We start from the raw sequence: 21,642 nt of genomic DNA on the forward strand, positions 1-21,642 counted from the left end.
TAAAATATGTAAATAAATACCAAATGCCACTAATACACAGAAATATGGTAAAACCATAAAAACACATAAGAAACTAAAAATCTGAAATCAAGACAGCAGTTTTTTTCCTGGGGTAAGGATACAGAAAAGAGACTGAGGAGGACTGCAAAGAAAGCTTTAATAATGATGCAGTACCCCATGGCTTCAAAAATTTAGAAAGCCACATGCTAAAATGTGGCAAGGCTAGATGTTGAGTACACATAAGTGTTAATTCTGTATATTCTCTATGCTTATTCACTGTGCTTTTCTTTTTTTAATATAAATTTATTTCTTTTAATTGGAGGCTAATTACTTTACAATATTGTGTTGGTTTTGCCATACATCAACATGAATCCACCACGGGTGTACATGTATTCCCCATCCTGAACCCCCTTCCCTCCTCCCTCCCCGTACCATCCCTCTGGGTCATCCCAGTGCACCAGCCCCTAGCATCCTGTATCCTGCATCAAACCTGGACTGGTGATTCATTTCATATATGATATTATACATGTTTCAATGCCATTCTCCCAAATCATCCCACCCTCTCCCTCTCCCACAGAGTCCAAAAGACTGTTCTATACATTTGTGTCTCTTTTGCTGTCTCGCATACAGGGTATCATTACCATCCTTCTAAATTCCATATATATGCGTTAGTATACTGTATTGGTGTTTTTCTTTCTGGCTTACTTCACTCTGTATAATAGGCTCCAGTTTCATCCTCCTTATTAGAACTGATTCAAATGTATTCTTTTTAATGGCTGAGTAATACTCCATTGTGTATATGTACCACAGCTTTCTTATCCATTCATCTGCTGATGGACATCTAGGTTGCTTCCATGTCCTGGCTATTATAAAACAGTGCTGCGATGAACATTGGGGTACAATGTGTCTCTTTCAATTCTGGTTTCCTCAGTGTGTATGCCCAGCAGTGGGATTGCTGGGTCATAAGGGAGGTCTATTTCCAGTTTTTTAAGGACACTTAAACTAGTTCACAATAAAAATAAGAAATGTTAAAAAAAAAAAAGGAATTTACAGAATGTAAAATTATTTGTAATAGATAAATCAATCAATCAACCAAGGGCTTCCCTGGTGGCTCAGAGGATAAAGCATCTACCTGCAATGCAGGAGACCCAGGTTCAATCCCTGGGTTGGGAAGATCCCCTGGAGAAGGAAATGGCAACCCATTCCAGTATTCTTGCCTGGAGAATCCCAGGGACAGAGGAGCCTGGTGGGCTACAGTCCACAGGGTTGCAAAGAGTCGGACATGACTGAGCGACTTCACTTTCTGACTTGCCTGGTGGCTCAGATGGTGAAGTGTCTGTCTACAATGCAGGAGATCCGGGTTCAAGCCCTGGGTTGGGAAGATCCCCTGGAGAAGGAAATGGAAATCCACTCCAGTACTATTGCCTGGAAAATCCCATGGACAGAGGAGCCTGGTAGGCTACAGTCTATGGGATCTCAAAGAGTCTGACACAACTGAACGACTTCACTTCACTTCACTTCAAACCAACCAACTAACCAACTATGGGACTATAGCAAGTGATTTTCTGCAGAGTTAGAACCTGTCTAAAAGTGGCATTTTGCAATGTACCAGGAGGAGTGGGCTCTTTTTGGTTGTCCCATGAACTGGAGACACTGCTGGTATTTACTGGGAGGGAGCGGGAACATGATAAATATCTTGCAATGCCATTTTTACAATTCAGCACAAAGAAAAATTGTCCCTACATCTCCAGAGTCACTATACCAAGCAGCCTGGAACATGTCTGACTTGATCACAATATAAATTCAAGATACTCACCTTGCGAAGATGGCATCTCCCTTGGGATTCTTCCTTTTATTTATATATATATATACACACACACACACACACACACACATACATATATATACATACATACATACATACATATAAGATTGTTTTTTCCTAGAGCCTCCCATGTGTCAGAGATTTTTCTAGGGCCAGGAAGAAAGTAGATGCTTAAGGCTCTGTCTTGCCCCTTCCCCATAAGCTGAGTTCCCAGCTCATCCTCTCAGGCAAAGACATGATCTCCATCAAGTCAACCCCAGGACACCTTCATGCTCCACTGAACTAGGCCGTATACAATGAAATAGAGCCTTGGTATTATTGGTTGTCCCACAAAGGCCCTTGCACACATAAATGTATACTTTTTTTAGGGGTCACAGAGAACCTGGCAACCAGAAAGTCAACAAAGATATAATGCAAATTTTGTGGGTTTTCAGAAAATTGCAACCCAATTTTCAAAGACAAAACAAATCTTCCTCTTGTATACCACATATTCAGGAAAATTACTTTTAAAAAATACTGCCTGCATCAGGCTTTACAAACTACATTCTCATACAATCCCATCTTTCCCACTGGTGATACACAGGAAAAATAAAAACAGCAGGGGAAAACATTATGTTCCTTGCAACATGGCTGCTCTGCTCCATTTCTGTAGAAAATGGTATGTTATTTGCTTTATCAGATAAATTGGCTCTGCAGTCCACATTTAAAGAACATACATGGGTTTCCAGCAGGAAGTTTGGACTTGATTAGTTCAAGATAAAAGGATGCAAAGAGGGTTGAATATGATTCTGAGCCAATAACCATATCTGTAATGGAGATGAAACAGTATCAAAGATTCATATTCTTAGGTACTAATAATAAGTCAAAAAAAAGCTTGCATCTTTTAGCTAAATTTGTTCATTGTCTAAAACCTCAAGGTAGTAATTCAATGCCAAGTGACAGGAAATTACAGTTTCCTGGCTGACATCAATTCAATCTTCAATAATAGTTCTGAAATGGAGTTTCTAAGCTCTGAAGAGAGAAGAAAAACACATACATGCATGATATTTCCAATAATTCAGGTCACAACCCAGACGATATAGAACACATTATGTGAAATAAAATTATGATGTGTGCTTATAAACATGCAAGGCCTTATTATGTCATTTTAATCAAACTTTTCATTTGATCAAGTTCTCACATTTAATCTGTACATGAACTTGGTTATTTACAAAATACAGGCTCCCATAAGGGAGATTTGAAACACATGGCTGTTTCTTGTTGCAAAAGCAAGTATACAATCATTTTATTGAGATAATCATATAAGTTATACTGAAGGCTGATGAGCTAAGAAAAGTTCAAAAATCTCATTTTATTGCTATGAAAAGACTGTTATCTACACAGTTTCTCCTAAGCAGAAGGGGGCTTTTTTCATCTTTTCTACTCATGCTCATCCCCCCACAATACACACACACCCACTCATACCCACACTCATACGCACACACACACACACACACACACACACACATATATATATATATATTAGTTCAAACTTTTTTGAATGTACAGACTGCTGATTGTCAATATCTGTTCTCTGTTGATCCTCAAGGTTTTATTTACCTGAATACAGGGCCTCAAAATGAAAGGCTACATCCACCAGTTTACCTGGTCACAAAGTCCTGCCACTTTACAATGCTATGGCCAATGGAATAAGAGCAGAAATCCTTTTCAAATAATTTCAAAAGGCCATTGCTTCTGTGGCAATTTTCTCCCTTCCCCCAGTTCCCATGAGTTGGAAAGCAGCGTTGTGCTGGTCAGAAACCTTCAGCCATGTGATGAGGACACCATCCTATGGGCAATGTCAGGGCATTGAGACGGAAAGAACCTGGGAACCTTGGGTACCACTGGCTCATGAAGGAAGAGGAAATACATGGAGAAAACCTAAATCCAACCCACAGCATTATGGCAAACTCAGTCAAGCCCAGCTTTACCCATCAATGGGAAAATAAATGCGGGCTGTACTTTTTTAAAAATATGTATTGATTTAGCTAGCTGGCCGTGCTGGGTCTTAGTTGTGGCGTGGGAGACCCTTCTGTTGTGTCTGTGAACTCTTAGTTGCAGCATGTGGGATCTAGTTCCCCGAGCAGGGCTGGAACCCAGGCCCCCTGCATTGGGAGCACGGAGTAAAACCCATTGGGCTACCAGGGAAGTTCCATATCTGCTGTTCTGAGCTATTGTATTTGGGGGGAAGAGAATAGGGAGAGGTTAGGCAACATTATTGAACTAATATATCATACTGAAAAGAAAGAAGATGGGATGCTATGTTAAAGAAAACAAATTGTACTTCACGAACTTGGAACTAGAAGTTTTAAAAAATTTTATGTGGTTTCAACTCAATCACTTGATCTTCAAAAACAAAAGGGTTAAGTATGCTATCTTTAAGGATCCCCACAACTTTGATTTTCTAAGACTTTGTACGCTGTCTCCTAATTTCCACCACTTTCTTAGCCAAGGCCCTTTACTAGTTTGATCAGTGGACTGCAACCTACAGATACTCTGAGTAGAGTAACATTCTCCTTGTTAAGAGATGTTTGTGGCCCTCTGTGATTTCAGATTATCCTAAGTCGTGATTTGTTGACATTTTATAGCCAAATGAGTCTACAGTTTACTTTTTCTTAATATCCAACTTTTGGACATCAGTATGACACAAATAAAGAAGCAAATTATATTATTAAATATCATAAATTCTATGTGAATTAGAGAATCAGAATTCTGGCCAGCATATAAAACTGTGGAAACTTTCTACTAGAGAGACTAGTAATACATTTTGAAGAGAGATCAAAGAAACACCGGTCTTCAGTGTAGGTCATTCTGTTTTGTAATATTTGTTAAAGGATGGGGATACCAGAAGCCCTTTAGGGAAAGGCTATACTATTTTTGTGTCCAGTAAAAAAAGACTGCTTTGGACATAATTTTTTTTCTTTCTTCAGCAGTTTATTTTTATGTATTACTATCCACAGGTGTATAAGAAACCAGGCCGTGTGCTCACCACAGCATTTTCTCCTTCTGTGCATAAGCAAGACCACAATTCTCAGCCACACTCCTGGGAATATGTTGCTCAGTTCTCACCAACAGCCAAACTGAGCTGTTACTTCTGGAACTAGATGGTTAAATACAATGAGTGTGAGTCTTTCCCATCTGGGTAGCTAAGGGGGAAACAGTTGGAATTCCTGAGTTACTGTTGACGGAGTGTCACCCAGAAGAGTGGCCCAACTCACATCAGGAAGCGATACAACTGAGCAATAAACCTGTGCCATATTAATCCACAGACATCTGAAATATCTTAATACCACAGTTTCCCTCACCCGTACAAGATCACTGGCTTCTATCCCGACACAGCTTTGCACAGTTCTTCTTCTTCTCTACTGGAATGCTGCTATCACGCACTGAAAACCGTTTTCCTTTGTTCGTCAACGAAACTTGGATAAACCTATGAAGCAGAAATAAAGAAAAATGCCCCTAATTTTTTTTTCTGTTTCTATTTCTGCTGACATACACAACGCGCCACTGCACAAGAGTACTCTTGGAGTGCTCAAGAAGAGTACTCAGGAAGAAGGAAGGTATGCTTTATATAGTGGTTCGGTTTCCAAATGGACTAGAGTTTATTAGAATCTTAATTTCATTATGGAAAAGTTTTTAATACTTAATTATTCAACCTGCTCATGCATGTTAGGCATTAAGAAATAAAAATGAAATGCAAAGACACGCTTTTTTATGTTTAAACAATCACAATGACTATAAATATCTGAGAAATAGGAAATATAGTCAAATAAGATATAGCCACTCTCGTACCCTTCTAACACAATGTTACTTACAAACAGTTAAGACTATCTTATTTTTATTCTTCAGGAGTAACTTATCTTAGCACAGAGTTTAAGAAATGATTACGGAAATAAGAAAGGAAACAGAAATGAAGAAAGGGAGGAAGGAAGGAAGAATGCAGTAGCCAACCAAAGAAATTTACTACTCAATTATTTTGTAAGGAGAAGGCACTGGCACCCCACTCCAGTACTCTTGCCTGGAAAATCCCATGGGCAGAGGAGCCTGGTGGGCTGCAGTCCATGGGGTTGCTAAGAGTCGGACATGACTGAGCGACTTCACTTTCACTTTTCACTTTCATGCATTGGAGAAGGAAATGGCAACCCACTCCAGTGTTCTTGCCGGGAGAATCCCAGGGACAGGGGAGCCTGGTGGGCTGCCGTCTATGGGGTCACACAGAGTCGGACACGACTGAAGTGACTTAGCAGTATTTTGTAAAGGATTATTCTATATTTGACTTTCTGAAATTCTGGGTCTGTACATATTATAAAGATATGTATCAAAAAAAGAACTGTTTAATAATGGGAAATATAATCTTTTAAAATATTTCAATCACTAGTGACCCATCACACTAATAATTTATATTAAGAAGTTAGAATTATATTGGACTTAATTTTTCTTTAATGTTAGTTTGAAAGGAGTTTCAGAGCAAATCAACAGTACAAATAGTACTTCAACAAGCACGAGATGCTTCAAAGCACTTCAGCTCTATGTAATTTGTTTACAAGTGATGAATCGGTTAGTTACAAATGGCTCTTATTATTCATAAAAGCAATTCAGGTATTCCTTCATTCAATTACTATGCATCAAGTACCTACTAAATGTCAAGCGTGAACTCTACTTCGCTTTACAATAGTACAATAAAGTGATATCTTCTCAAATATATTCTAAAAAACAGACTTTAGAAAATGGCAAACTAATCCTGATTCCAATTATCTATTTCAGTAAAATTTTGGTAAAACTGTTATATTAAATTTTTGTAGCATGACTTCAAATGAAAAAGGATCATAGGAAGGTGTTCATTAAGAATGACAGATCTTCAGCTGCATCTCAAGGAAAGAAAAGGACAGCCTACCTGACAAGAAATCTAGCACCAGAGAGTATATGTTAGTCATGGGGGTTACATGTGGCTTCAGAGAGGTTTTGGATTTTTTTTCTTACTGTTGTTTAATTGCTATCATGCATTCTCAATTCCCAACATGTCTGGACACTTGCTATTATCTTAAAACTAGTCACTTCACACATTTATAATAACGACCTAATCCCTAAATATGATTACTCCAAGTACTTCATGTAAGTGGAATCACACGGCATTTGCCTTTTTGTGACTGGTTTATTTCACTTAGTATAATGTCCTCAAGGTTCATTCATGTTTTAGCATATTGCAGATTTTCCTTTCTTTTAAAGGCTGAATAATATTCTGTATATTCTGAATAATATACATCACATTTTGTATTTCCATTTATGTGTTAGTGGACACTTGGATTGGTTTCAGGTTTTACCAATTGTGAATAATGCTGCCTTTTTTTTTTTTTACTGTTGCATAGTATTCCACTCAATGACTATACAATAGCTGATTCAACCATTCCTTTGTATGTGGGTATTTGGGTGTTTCCACTATTCTGTAATTCTCATTGAAATTGCAATGCATAAATTTGTTTAGGTATTTCCAGAGTACTGTATTTACAGGGGAGATTCCTAAAAGTGCAGCTGCGGGTCAAAAGAGAGTAGCACATGTAATACAGCCAAGTATTGTCCAATTTCCATTCAGAAAGGTTGTAGTAGGTCCATTCCTACCAGCCTATTTCCTTATGGCTTCATCAGTGGGATGTGTTACCACAGTATTTAATTTTCACTAACTTGATAGTTGAGAAAAGGCATCTCAGTACTATTTTTATTAGCATTTACCTAATTATGGGTGAACTTGAACTTTTTTTTCCTTGTGCTCAAGTCCCATTTTTATATCTTTACTTGCAAGTTTGAATTGATAGTTCATAACTTTTCCCATTTATTTTCTTGATGTTTTAGTCTTTTGTTTCTCAGCTTCTCAGAAGTCTTTGTACATTAAAGATGTATTAAGCTTTATGTTTGTGGCATATGTTGCAAATATTTACTACCGGTTCGTAAGTTGTCTTTGATTTGCTAATGGTGTTTTACCCCATGAGCTGTGTGTGTGTGATATCCAAATTATCAATTTTTTTCTTTTATTGACTGGATTTTGAATCATAAGTAGACATGTCTTTCCTTATACCAAGGTAAAGAGGAAATCACTTGTTTTCTTTCAGTGTGTGTATGACAACAATTTTTTAAAATATTTATTTATTTGGCTGTGCTGGGTCTTAGTTGTGGCGTGTGGGATCTCAGTTGCAGCATGCGGAATTCTTAGTTCCCTGACCAGGGATCAAACCCAGGCCTCCTGCATGGAGTCTTAGCCACTGAAGCACCAGGGAATTCTCAACATTTTTTTTTTTACACAAACATATTTATACAAATTAAATTAGTTAAGTGATATTAACTAAAAAACAACTGAAGAGGAAATTCTTAATTTCTTTAAATAGAAAAAATATTTTTGTGAAAAAAGAAAATCAAAAGTATCTATTTTAATTACTGATTAATTTTTAATAACTTCATCCTATATTTTCTATTTTGTTTGGAAGTTATCATTAAATGATTTGGGACTTGCAGAAACACCTGAGATGAAAGCACAGAAGAAATTTCAAGGAAGTTCCTCAGATCCTTTGCACACACACAACCTAGGCTCCATATACAAAAGGAAAATAAACAGCATGCATAGATGTTTTCTAATCAAAATGAGCATCTTTCAGTGTTCTGGATATACAAATGCTACTCACTTTCATAGCTGACATGTGAGAAACAAATACTTTGTTTTCTATAATTAAGTTCTTGTCTACAAAGAACTCAGAACTGAGTAAATAAGTTAAAGTATAGACAAATATAAAGTAATAATTGGTAGCTATCAGAACAAAAGGATTATAACCCTCCAGGCTCCTCTGTCCATGGGATTTCCCAGGCAAGAATACTGGAGTGGGTTGCTATTTCCTTCTCCAGGGGATCTTCCTGATCCAGGTATCAAATCCGGGTCTCCTGCATTGCAGGCAGATTCTTTACTGCTGCACCACTGGGGGAGCCCCAAGAATACAAGGATGTAGAGTAAACTGCAAGAAGCAAAAGACAGTGATCAGACGAGGTTTGTATCCCCACCCTCCTCTGACAACAGACTTCCTGACCTCAACAGTGAAAAGGAGAAAATAACAACACCCTTCATACCCAAAGGATTAAACAGTATAATGTATATGAAAGCATCTACCCTGGGATATTATTGCGACCGAAATATTATTGCAACAGAAATACGCAAAAAGATCAAAATATATTGTCCAAATAAATCTGATACAGACAAGACTTGCTATTCAGGTCACAGAAAAAAGGCTATAAAAGATATGCCATAAATAGCATATCTGCAAAAATGCATAGTACTTGTACCAAATACATTATGGAATGTTTTCCTGCTCTGACTATAATTACAGCAAATTGAGTATGTTTAAACTTTCTCTATAAATTATCTTCCCTATTTATGTGCTTTTCACTGGAGCATGCCAGAACATTTATTTACACACAAGAACAAAATTAACTAAATAAATCCTTTAGTCCATTTAAATCCTTTAGTACATTTAAATAAATCCTTTTGTACATTTAAAGGTACAAAAACTACATTTCTTAGTAAAACAATTTAGCTTGTTCTTTGCTAACTGGAAATATTTCCACCCACTGTAATATCAGACGACACCCAGTCACTTTTAGAACTGCAGTCCTTCGGCTCCTGCCAAGTATAGCAGGTGATAAATTATATTCTTCAGGCCCAATGAGTATTGGAACCAGTAGCTTGGGCTCACCTACTCACTAAACCAGAAGGCACTGATGGATTAGCATACCCAATACCTCTGGAAGAGATCACTGGCTTTGCATGAATATGCATCACCTCCTTCTTTTAATAGCAAAAATGCCAAATTTAAAATTTTGAATTAAATAGGTAAACAACAGCCTAGCTAGAGATTTTGCAGCCTCTCTTGCATCTAACATGATCATGACTAATACCCAGCTAATGGAGCCTACAGAGAATTGAAGTGTGCTATTGCCTTAGAAGGAATGGATATATGCTCAGCTGACCTTTCCTCTTCTGATGACCTCAAGCATACATATGATGCCGACACTCTTCTTGAACCATCACATGAAAACTGCCTATTGAGAAGAAAGTAACAAGATTGAATGAGCCTCAGTCCCTATGTGAAAAGTTACACACTAGACCTGGTCTATCTGTAGAGCACCATGTAAGAACAAAACACACATATGAGCATATACATGCATCCACATCCCCCCATACATATGCACACACATGCCACATGCTCCAAAAACCTTTCTTACTTAAGCTACATTATGAGGGAGAATTACTTGTAATAGCAACTTTAACTGATCATCCAACCAGTCCATCCTAAAGGAGATCAGTCCTGGGTGTTTTTTGGAAGGACTGATGCTGATGCTGAAACTCCAATACTTTGGCCACCTCATACGAAGAGCTGACTCATTGGAAAAGACCCTGATGCTGGGACGGTTTGGGGGCAGGAGGAAAAGGGGATGACAGAGGATGAGATGGTTGGATGGCATCACTGACTGATGGACATGAGTTTGGGTAAACTCCGGGAGTTGGTGATGGAATGGGAGGCCTGGTGTGCTGCAGTCATGGGGTCGCAAAGACTCGGACACGATTGAGCGACTAAACTGAACTGAACTCCACAGGACAACTGTTCTATTCAGTATCTGGGTCTGTCTACTCCTACCAGGTTCCACTTCTAGAAAGTTTAGCCTTACCCCTCCTTCCCAGCTGCGCTTAGACTATAAATCTGCTGGCATGACTGGGTCTTACACTCTGCCTCACTGGGTCACCCCTGGACCACCCTGGCTGGCTGTGGCCTGGAAGCACTCAGCAATGTGCCAGACTGAGTCTGGCTGTGAGACTCTTACGTCCTTCACCAAAGGAACCAGTTTATCTCACTTTCTAGGTTCTTATGATCCCATATACTTGTCCTAGTTCTCCTCCCATGGAAGCTTTTTCCTGAGGACACATTTCAAATTACCCAAACAGAAGAGGATGACTACATTAAGAGAAGACTCCTGGCAGTCTTCTGTTTAATACTTACAGTTCCATCATTTGATTTTAAAATCTTTCCAGCAACTTAGGATGCCATGGCATTTTTTACTTCTTTTTACTTATTCATTTAGTTGCAGCCTGCAGGATCCTTAGCATGCAAATTGTTATTTGTGGCATGTGAGATCTAGTTCCTTGACCAGAGATTGAGGCCAGGCCCCTTGCACTGGGAGAGTGGAGTCTGAGACACTGGACCAGCAGGGTAGTACCTGGGACATAAATATTTTGATGGTGTTGTTTTTCAGTCACTAAGTTGTGTCTGACTCTGAGACCACCTCAGTCTTCCTGGTCCTTCACTATCTCCCGGAGTTTGCTCAAATTCATGTCCACTGAGTCGGTGATGCCATCTAATTATCTCACCCCTAATCTGGGTTTAGAAAGCTCTATATTTTAAAATACAGATTTATTGTGAATTATACTCTCAAGTTAGTTACTGATTTAGTTTTGCAGATGGAACTACTAAATGATATAGCCACATAACATAATTTATGATTCATGATTTTTTCCATTAATGGCTATTTTAAAAACCCATGTTGATTACAACTAAGGAGTACCTGGCACAACTAAGGAGGGATTTTTAGCTTTTAGTTTTAGTATCTTTATATTCTATCATATTTTACATTGACTTTTGCTGTAATCTGGTGTTTTTCTAATATCAGACGATACCTAAACATTTAGTAAAAGTATTAATATTTCCTCTAAATATCATTTCATAGTAGGTGTTGTGTCTACTTGTATTTTAATTCTTCAACTCAAACTCTAAGAAACTAGGAAAAATTTTATGTTCTTTGAATTTTCAGTTGTGTTCTAATAAGTTAATTTCTGTTGAAAATTTCCACTAATTCCTGGACCCATGTAAAAATAACAATAATTTTTTGAAACATATTGTCAAACCAAAGCAAGATTGTCTTTAAGCCAACACTTAAGGTCAACAGACCTAGGGCACTTTCAAAATGAAGTTGATAGGTTGCTTCAAGTAATGTTTGATTGAACTACTCCTTAGCAATAAAGGAATCCTGTTATTTCAGAGAGATTAACTTTTAATTAAAGTCAAGTTTGAAACATCTTTTCTGGATACTTATTTATGTATATGGCTGCCACTTAGCCATGGCATCTAGTGATCTCTCATTTTAACTTAGTCACCATTGAAACTGCACATTCCAGGACGGGGGGATAGGAGGCAGAGAGGGTAGAGAAAGGGGGGCTTAAAGCAGGAGAGACAGAGGGAAGAGAAAGAAGAGAGGAAGGAAAATAAAGGGAGAAGAGAAAAGACAGCAAAGAAGGGAGAAAGGGTGATGAAACAGAGGAGAGGACAGAGAAGGGGTGAGATGAGAGCTCTCAGTTCAAGGCTCTCTGTAGCTTTGAGGTCTAGAGAATAAACCTAACAAGAAGTGGAAGATGTCTTAAGAGGATAGGTTAACAGTTAAATAAACGTGCACTTCTGCCATCATAGCCGGAAGACGGATTAATTCAAACATCTCACAAATCCCTACGTTCCCAAAGAAACTCAAAGCAATTTTAAAAAGCAAGGGGTATACCTTCTACATCTTAGAAAAAACCATCTTCCAGTACCTGGTCTGAGCAAATTAAAAAGAAGTGACTTCAAGTAAATTCCTCAGTAAGTGACAGTGTCCAGTTTTCTATAAAAATGTTTTATTGATCCAAATATCAGAAAGTAATAGAGTTCCTTTGCCAAGATGGAGGAATAAAGGGGTTTATGCCTTTATCATTCTGGCTTGCAAACTAACCCATAATATAGAAACAAACACTTTTTCCCTTGTTAAAGGAAAATCCAATGTCCAATAAAATGGACAACCTGAAAGAAATGGAAAATTCATAGAAAAGTACAACCTTCCAATACTGAACCTGGAAGAAAACAGAAAATATGAACAGACCAATCACAAGCACAGAAATCAAACTGTGATAAAAAAAAAAATCTTCCAACAACAAAAGCTCAGAGCCAGATAGCTTCACAGGCAAATTCTGTCAAACATTTAGAAGAGAGCTAACACCTATCCCTTCTCAAACTCTTCCCAAAAACAGCAGGGGGAGGAATACTGCCAAGCACATTCCATGGGACCACCATCACCCAGATATCCAAACCAGACAAGATATCACCAAAAAAAAGAAAATTACAGGCCAATATCACTGATGAACATAGATGCAAAAATCCTCAACCAAGTGCTAGCAAACAGAAACCAACAACACATTAAAAGGATCATACACCATGAAAAACTGTTCAAGAATGCCTAGTCATGCAAAGGTAGGCTAGTCCAAGAGACCTGTGCTGCATTAACAAAAGTCTTTTACAGATCGGCAGCCATTTGCTTCATGAATCAAACTGAACTTTCCATAATCAATGAGATTATTTTCCATAACAGGGTCAACACTTTCCTGTAGTGTTCTGAAAATTACCGTGGATAAGGGCCAAGTACACCAAGAATGCCTCTCACATGCTTTTAGGGTATAATGCCATTCACACCAAGTTGAAGTCATGTGAACTTCTGCTAAAAGCCTAAGCTAAAAGATACCTTTAAAGTAAATAAAGGAACTATAATTAAATCTCTTTAAAGAAACTATCTTTCTAGAAGACTTATTAGCCACCTGTACAACTCTTTGACTCATGCTACCTAAGGATCTGTCCTGGAAATTCGATTTTTATACCTTTTTTTTAATTGCTTGGGGTATGGAAAAAGAACTTGTACATATGAAATGGACACACACTTGGGCTTAGGTATTGACATAGAGGGGCTAGAACCAGTAGAAGCAGATGGCAATCCAACTCTCATTCCTCACTCTGAAGTAAACCCTTCTGAGCTTCTGCTCTGTTTTCCCTCCATTTCTTCTTTCAGAGGAAGAGAGAGTAACAATACAAAGGGAGAGAAGAAAGAATGAGGTAGCTTCCCTACTTTTCTATTTTTTTTCCAAATCTCAGCCTACAGAAAATATTTAAGCTATGTCCTTTGGACAGCAAGGATATCAAACCAGTCAATTCTAAAGGAAGTCAATCTGGAATATTCATTGGAAGGACAGATGCTGAAGCTGAAGTTTCAATACTTTGACCATCTAATGGGAAGACCCAACTCATTGGAAAAGACCCTGATGCTGGGAAAGATTGAAGGCGAGAGGAAAAGAGGAAGACAGATGGTTGGATGGCATCAGCAACTCAATGGACACGAGTCTGAGCAAACTCCAGGAGATAATGAAGGACAGGGAAGTCTGGTGCACTGCAGTCCATGGGGTTCACAGAGTCAGACACAACTTAGGGACTGAACACAAGGGCTCTCAGGTGGCTCAGTAGTTTAAAAAAAAAAAAATTGCCTGCCAGTGCAGGAGATGCAGGTTCAATTCCTGGGTCAGGAAGATCCCCTGGAGAAGGACCTGGCAACCCACTCCAATATTCTTCCCTGGGAAATCCCATGGACAAAGCTAGCCTGGCAAGCTACACTCCATCAGGTCACAGAGTCGGATATAACTTAGCAACTAAACAACAACAAATACAGCAATTAACTGTGTTTTGGAACTGAAGCCCCCTAAACGAGTTCACACGTAGCTTTACTCACTCACCAAACCTGACCATCCAACAAGTCAACAGATGTCAAATGGTGGCCCTACACAGGAGGCTCCCAGGCATTTGAGAGAACAGCCTGAGTCTACTGAGCTCAGAGTCTCTATTTTAGGGTGGTACAATTTTGCTTAAATTAAAAAATATATATATGAATATGTGTTAAGTGTATTTCTGTGAATCTGTTTTTATAGAGAAGAAGAAATAATTTTCTCTGAGCAATGGGACTAGAGACTTTTATTATTTTAACTTACAGAAATTATCAAAAGATACAAAAATAAAGTGAACAGCACAATGAACCACTACGTACCCCAAACTTACCAGTGCCAATACAGTTTCATCTAGACCCTCACCTCTTTCTCTATCCAAAATTATTTTGAAGCAAATATCATCATGTATCATTTAATCCTGAATTCTTTTCATTAATTTTTATTGTATATATTTTCTAAATATTTTAATATGACTATTTCTTTTATACTAGAAAAAGACAATATGTTTTCTCAATAAAAATATGGAATCCAAGGCAGGACCAAGAGACTATTAAGTGCTAAATAGATACTGTAAACTAGTATTAACAAAGAATAGGTATATAAGAAATACAAAGGATCATAATATGTAGTGACTTAGCATTGAAGACCTTTTATTACCATTTCCTATTTCAATTATCTTTGACTTCTTAATGTTTTCACAATTTTGGAGGATGTACAGGCCTTTAAACTGAAGGGAAACAAAACTTGAAATTAAGATGAATGCTCACAGCAAAGACACCGATTTCCTCCTCAATACTTCAATGTACACTTTCCTTCTGCCATCTCTGCTTTGCGTTATAATGCATGTTTAACATCTATGTGTACATCCTCTGTATAATTCAAAACTATTCAAATGCTGAATGAGACAAAAACCTAGGATATTCATAATTTTAAAACCTGATGAGAATCAAGCACAAATCATTGTATACCTTCAAAATATATGTTTTATTCTAAAGTGATATTTGGAAACTAAAACATATTAAAAAGATATTATGTCATGGCCCTTTAAAAATCATGTTAAATTTGAGCTCTGAAGTTGGAAGTAAAATGAACTTTTAAAACTACTACCAGACTCCAACATTGGCAACCTTGTTGGAAAATGAAAGGTGATTTGTATTAAGTAGGCTCCCAGAGAGACGCTTCATTACAAATATATCGTCGAAGAGATATGCCTTCACTCTACTTAATCCTGTCCTTCCAGCCGGGGTCAAGGCATGTCAGGGTTCAAGCATAGAATATAGTAAACTGAGTTCTTAGAAGTGACAGGGAAGGACCTAGTGGGATACTAAGAATAAAAATGAACATACTCTCTCCAGGATGTTGTTAGCTGACAGTAAAAATCTAACCTCTAGTTGAGGTAGTTAATGTAATGCAAGCCACATACCCAGTTCATGCAGCCTTTCTAACTGTGACACCTCCCACTGAGACTGATCTCTATCTATGCAGTTCCCCTAAAGAGCACAGCCGTTTCACAGAGGAATGAATGTCTGGAAACAACCAAAGAGGCTTTCTAGCTCAATCCAAACTTCAATTAAAACACTCGCAGAAATCCTTCTAGGTACCATTTTAAAAGTGTATCCTCTGGATAAACCTAGAGCCTATTATACAGAGTGAAATAAGGCAGAAAGAGAAAAACAAATAGTATATGTCGACACATATGGATGGAATCTAGAAAGATGGTACCGATGAGCCTATTTGCAGGGCAGCAATAGAGAGACGCAGACACGGAGAACAGACTGTGGACACGGTGGGGAAAGGAGAGGGTGGAACGAATTGAGAGAGTAGCATTAAAACATATGCATTACCATATGTAAAATACAGAGCCAGTGGGAATTTGCTGTATGATGCAGGGAGACCAAACCCAGAGCTCTGTGACAACCTAGAGGGGTGGGCTGAGGTGGGAGATGGGAGGGAGGTTCAAGAGGGAGGGGACATATGCATCCTTATGAATGATTCATGTTGATGTATGGCAGAAACCAGCACAATATTGTAAAGCAACTGTCCTCCAATTAAAAACAAATAAATTAAAAAAAATAAAATTATACCCTTTGCCTTCTTATTTTAGGGCTACTAAAACAATCTAAAACTGACAACCCTCGTCCTCCCAACAAAAACCAAAAGGAATCATTGATGAAATATATAAATACCCTTCTCTGGAAAGACCTGTCTGCTCATTTGTTTTCCTGATTATGGAAATGTAGTAGCTTGTGTCACAACCAAGCTCCCTGCTGAAGCAGATCATGAAACGAGGGTCTTACTTGCAATTCTGCTTCTGGTTGTTGCTGGCCTCACAAGCCCGGCTCCTGATCATTCCGAGGTGGATTCAATCAATCAGTCTCCAGGCACATACAACAGTCAGGGGTCAACGGCCATCATCGCAATCAACCAGAGTCAGTATGAAACGTACACTTCCTTAACATGGCAGTTGGGCAAGGGGCATTCAGCTAGTGACCCCCAACCACCTTTGATGTTACAACCCGAATTAACATCACTCACATAAAGCAATTAAGAAGGCCAGTCCTGACAGCTGTTAGGCAAAACCGCAGAGAAGCCGGAACAGTAGGTTGTGGAAACACCTGGCTTATTTTGAGCCAAACAGATTCTTAGATGGCAACATGGAGAAAAGAGAATGTATTATTTATTGAACACACATACTACAAGAGAGCAAGAGGGCAGGATGATGTCTTAAATGAAATAACGAATCAATAAAAATTCATTCCTTTCTACTTCAAATAAGAATCTCAGAGGATTGTTCCCTGATTCTGTAATAAAGAAGGTATACTGCTCTCCACTAGTATGGCAATAATAGTTCATCTCATATACTTCTTCCTCTTTCAGGGAAAGGCAAGGGATTCTTAACATTTTAAAGTGAGCTGATTCATGTGGCTTCAGGTGGTCATGCAAACAGTATACTCATATTTCAGTTCATACAGCTCCATATTTTAATATTAATGTACATTAGTCAGATCATATTACTTCTTTGTAGATTTCATAATTCTTCAAATATAATACCCAATGTAACAAAGCCTACTTTTAAAAAGCATTATCAGCACATAAAATTTCCAACTTACCCTTACTAACAGACATAGAAGATTCAGAGAATGTATGATTGTCTGCACACATTATTTTTTTTTAATTGCTATCTTTGATTCAAAGAATTCACAACCAACAAGTTTGTTTTGGCTAAAGATGCAGACTTCTAAAGGCAAGCTTTACTATGAAAACCATGCTTTGAGGGTAGGGTTCAGTTAGCCTTTCCCCAATATGTATGGGTCCATTGACAGGAATTTTACTCTTTCCTTAGGAATAGCAAACGTTTTAAGCTCAGGTGTTCTCAGGTACATCTACAGTTCATCCGCCCTAAAAACCAACACCCAAAAGAATGATACTGTCTGCCTCCACTCACACATGGTGTCTCTCTCCTACCAGGGAAATAACTACATTTCTCTAACACAATATCCTTAAGAAGCTCACACATTTCTACTGTATTCCAGCATTATGCTTTTAATTTACTTCAGTTAAAATTTAAAACTCCCACATATACAAAACCTTATACATACGAGACACTGTGATACGAGCCTTACAAATACTAACTCAACTCATCTTCATAGAAACCCTATAAGATAGATGATATTATTATCCCCATTTTACAGATGAGGAAATTGAGACAGAGAGCCTAGATTTTCCCAAGGTCACATGGCTGTAAAGTGGCTCAGTGGAGATTAGATTCCAGGAAGCCAACTCCACAAAAAATAATCCTAAGGCTTTCTACTAATCATGCATAATATTGATGGGATGAAACCCCTTCACTTACTTTTTTTTTCAGAAATCTTAAGAGGGATAAAATGACTCTAAAATTCACTTGAAGGTTAAATATATACAGATGATTCAAAAAAAAATTTTAAGAAAAAAAATGGAATGCTTTTCCCTACCAGCTGGTTAAAAGACATAAGCATTTAGTACACAAAGAATCAATTCAAATCAGCAATGAGAAGAAATATCCAATAAGTGGTAGACAGGAGCAACTGGCTAGTATTCAACCTGAAACAGCGTTTTAAGATATCTGTAAGTATTTCATACAGTATAAATTGGTATATTAAGATACACTAACTACAAGTAAAACATGATATTTTGATGCTTTGCATTCTAGATTCTGCCAAACCAAAGCAAGAATACAATCATACATCTGAGAAAGTTTTGCACCAAAAACACAGGTAACAATTAGATAGCATCTGCTCTATACACTCAAACAACTTTAAAAAATAACTGGGCTTCCCTGGTGTTCCATTGGTTAGGAATCCGCCTTGTAATGAAGGGGACATCAGTAAGATCCCTGGTCCCCGAAGATCCCACATGCCACGAAGCAGGTAAGCCCGTGTGCCACAACCACTTAATCCGTGCTCTAGAGCCCAGGAACCACAACTACTGAAGCTCGTGTACCTAGCATCCATGCTCTACAACAAGACAAGCCACCACAATCACAAACCTGGGTGCCGCAACAAAGAATAGCCCCTGCTCTCTGCAGCTAGAGAAAGCCTGAGTGTAGGAACAAAGACCCACAATTGCAAAAAAAAAAAAAAAAAAAAAAAAGATAAATCTTAAAAAGATAACCACCGATTTCTAGCCCTCACTCATACATGGGTCTCTCTTTCCTCTAGGCACATGAAGTTTGGTGGGCTAAGAGAGGGGCTTAATGACTGCTTCTGGCCAGTAAGCCAGAAAAATTAAATCACAGTGTGGTAACTGATAATGTGGCCTGTCCCAAGTGGTGCTGGTAAGAGTCAGGCTCCATCAGCTTTGATCACGGAGTGCCTATGTGGAATAGTGCACACCATCACCATAAGTTATACAGCATGAGAAGAAATATATTTGCATTTATTCTTGCAACGTAGACTATTTCATACCGTTTAGCACAAATACTAAGAATAAAATATACTAAGGGGGTTGCATAAAGAATCATAGATCATTTCTAAAGCCATGGTGGAATTCAAAAGAACATTACATAATAATGTAAAAATCAAATCATAAATTATCATATTTAACAGACTTTCCAAACATGGGAAGGAAGAATACAAAAGTTGACTCTGACAAAGAGAGTTAATAATGAAATTAGATACCTGATTTTCAACTCACGGATAGCAGGTATTTTTTGGAGGAACAGACTAAGACAAATAGAACAAATATAATAACCCAACGTATTAAAACATTAAAGCTAAATAATAACCTGATGATCAGCTGAGAACACTCAACACACACAGTTTAAAGTGAATAAACAACAGAATAATAGGACCGAATGGGATTTAAAAAAAACATTTTAGTAAGGACACATGCAAGAAAAAAAAAAAGAAATCAGGACACTTTGCTCTGAAATAATACAGTATGAAAGATAAATAAATAAAAAGGATACCAAGTATGACCCTGGAGCTCAAAATTTTAAAGTCAACCTATATACATAATGCAATTCTGTCTAACAATGAATATATAAATAAGATATGTAGAAAGGCAGAATTTAGTTTCTTTCCTCTTATTTATTTGTCAAAAATCTTTAAAGATCCTACAGTGGAATCCCAGGTACTTCATAATGAACCACAACAAAAAGGAGATCCTTTAAGGGAAAAAAAAATTGACTGCAAAATGTAAGAAAACATGAAAGATTCTGAGTGTTTGAGTATTAAATCAGACATGTTTTGCATGTAAGAGCTTGTATATGTATGACTGTCAGTTCTGTCAATATTTATGCTCAACTAAGAAAAATGTAAGAAATTATCATACATTTCATTTTCTTCATGTAGTTTTTTTGATGATACAGAAACATACTTTGGCAGCTGGCAAGGAACTTCAAGCTCACCATGAGCAGTAAGAAACACTTTTGTGAAACAACTCTGATTGGTTTGGATTTATTCATACAGACCTGATTATATTTTATTTCAGAAAGCTCTATGTGTTGCAGTAATGAGAAAAAATAATTACTGTGCAAAAACTCTTAACCCAAATATTTCATTTATTGGTATTTCATAATTCAAAACTGACATAGCTGTGCAGTATTATAAGTTTAAATGCCAAAAGAAAATTAGTCATTCTTAAAGGACCAAAATCAGGAAGACTTCAAGTAAGAGTTGAAAAGATATGTCTAAATACATTTTTTATGTTTATGGATATTAGTGGTATTGATATAAAACTTAAAATGTAAAACTTCAGAACAAAAGAGCTGATAACATCATATATATATACACATACATATATATCACTTTGTCAGGCCCAAATGTATTCATCATGTTCACGTCCTGGAGATAGTGCGGGCGTTGAAAAGGATGGAGAGGCATCATCCAATTTATGGCCATCACAGTGGCTGGCATTACAAATCACAGTTTTCTAGGTTAGACACTATGCATCAATCCCCAAAGTCCCCTCTTCCTAACCCACTGAAAAAAGTGAAAGTGTTAGTTACTCGGTCACGTCTGACTCTTTGTGACCCCATAGACTGTAGCCCACCAGGCTCCTCTGTCCATGGAATTCTCCAGGCAAGAGTACAGGAGTGGGCAGCCATTCCCTTCTCCAGGGGATCTAAATCCTAACCCACGGAAGTCCCTTAAACACAAAGCCCCACTGATGCACCCTGTGAAACACGTCTGCTGCTTCAATCTGACTTTCAGCCTCCCTCATTTCGATCAACTAACACTTTTCAAATTGTTTAGCTTACCTTCTGAAATCCACTATTCACAGAGGAAAAAGTCACCCCTTGCAGGTATGGATTCAAGAATGGCAATTCCTTCTTTTTTTTTAATTTTTTTTAATTTTATTTTATTTTTAAACTTTACATAATTGTATTAGTTTTGCCAAATATCAAAATGAATCCACCACAGGGCATTCACTGGCTCCCTATTTGCTCCGAGATGAAGTCCCAACTCTAGAGTATATCTTACAAAGGTCCTTAAGCATCTGGCGCCGGGAGTCTCTCCACCCACATCCCTGGGTATTCTGCACCACCCCCCGACCAGCCAGCCCTGCTCCAAACACAATGACATGCTGAACGTGGGGGACACTCTACCAAACTGTCCTTCCTTGGCTTTCTCTTTCTGGAAACTCTATCTGCTACCCCTTTATACCTTATTACTGTTAAAGATCAAACCTAAATATTACTTCC

At 37.8% G+C, this 21,642-nt stretch overlaps 1 protein-coding gene across 2 annotated transcripts in view; it reads right to left on the reverse strand.

The window, feature by feature from the left end:
- NAV3 (neuron navigator 3) overlaps nucleotides 1-21,642 on the reverse strand; it is an 899,190-nt gene that overhangs the window by 631,534 nt on the left and 246,014 nt on the right. Inside the window, exon 1 of one of the 2 annotated variants that reach the window (XM_055587148.1) lies at nucleotides 5,170-5,296. The exons of the other annotated variant lie outside the window; for it this stretch is intronic. The gene's annotated coding sequence lies outside the window, so the exon portion shown is untranslated. Of the gene's footprint in view, nucleotides 1-5,169; nucleotides 5,297-21,642 lie in introns of those variants that run through there. 2 annotated transcript variants of the gene reach the window in all.

Source organism: Bubalus kerabau, chromosome 1 (genome assembly GCF_029407905.1).
Source record: "Bubalus kerabau isolate K-KA32 ecotype Philippines breed swamp buffalo chromosome 1, PCC_UOA_SB_1v2, whole genome shotgun sequence".
NCBI classification, from domain to species: Eukaryota; Metazoa; Chordata; class Mammalia; order Artiodactyla; family Bovidae; genus Bubalus; species Bubalus kerabau.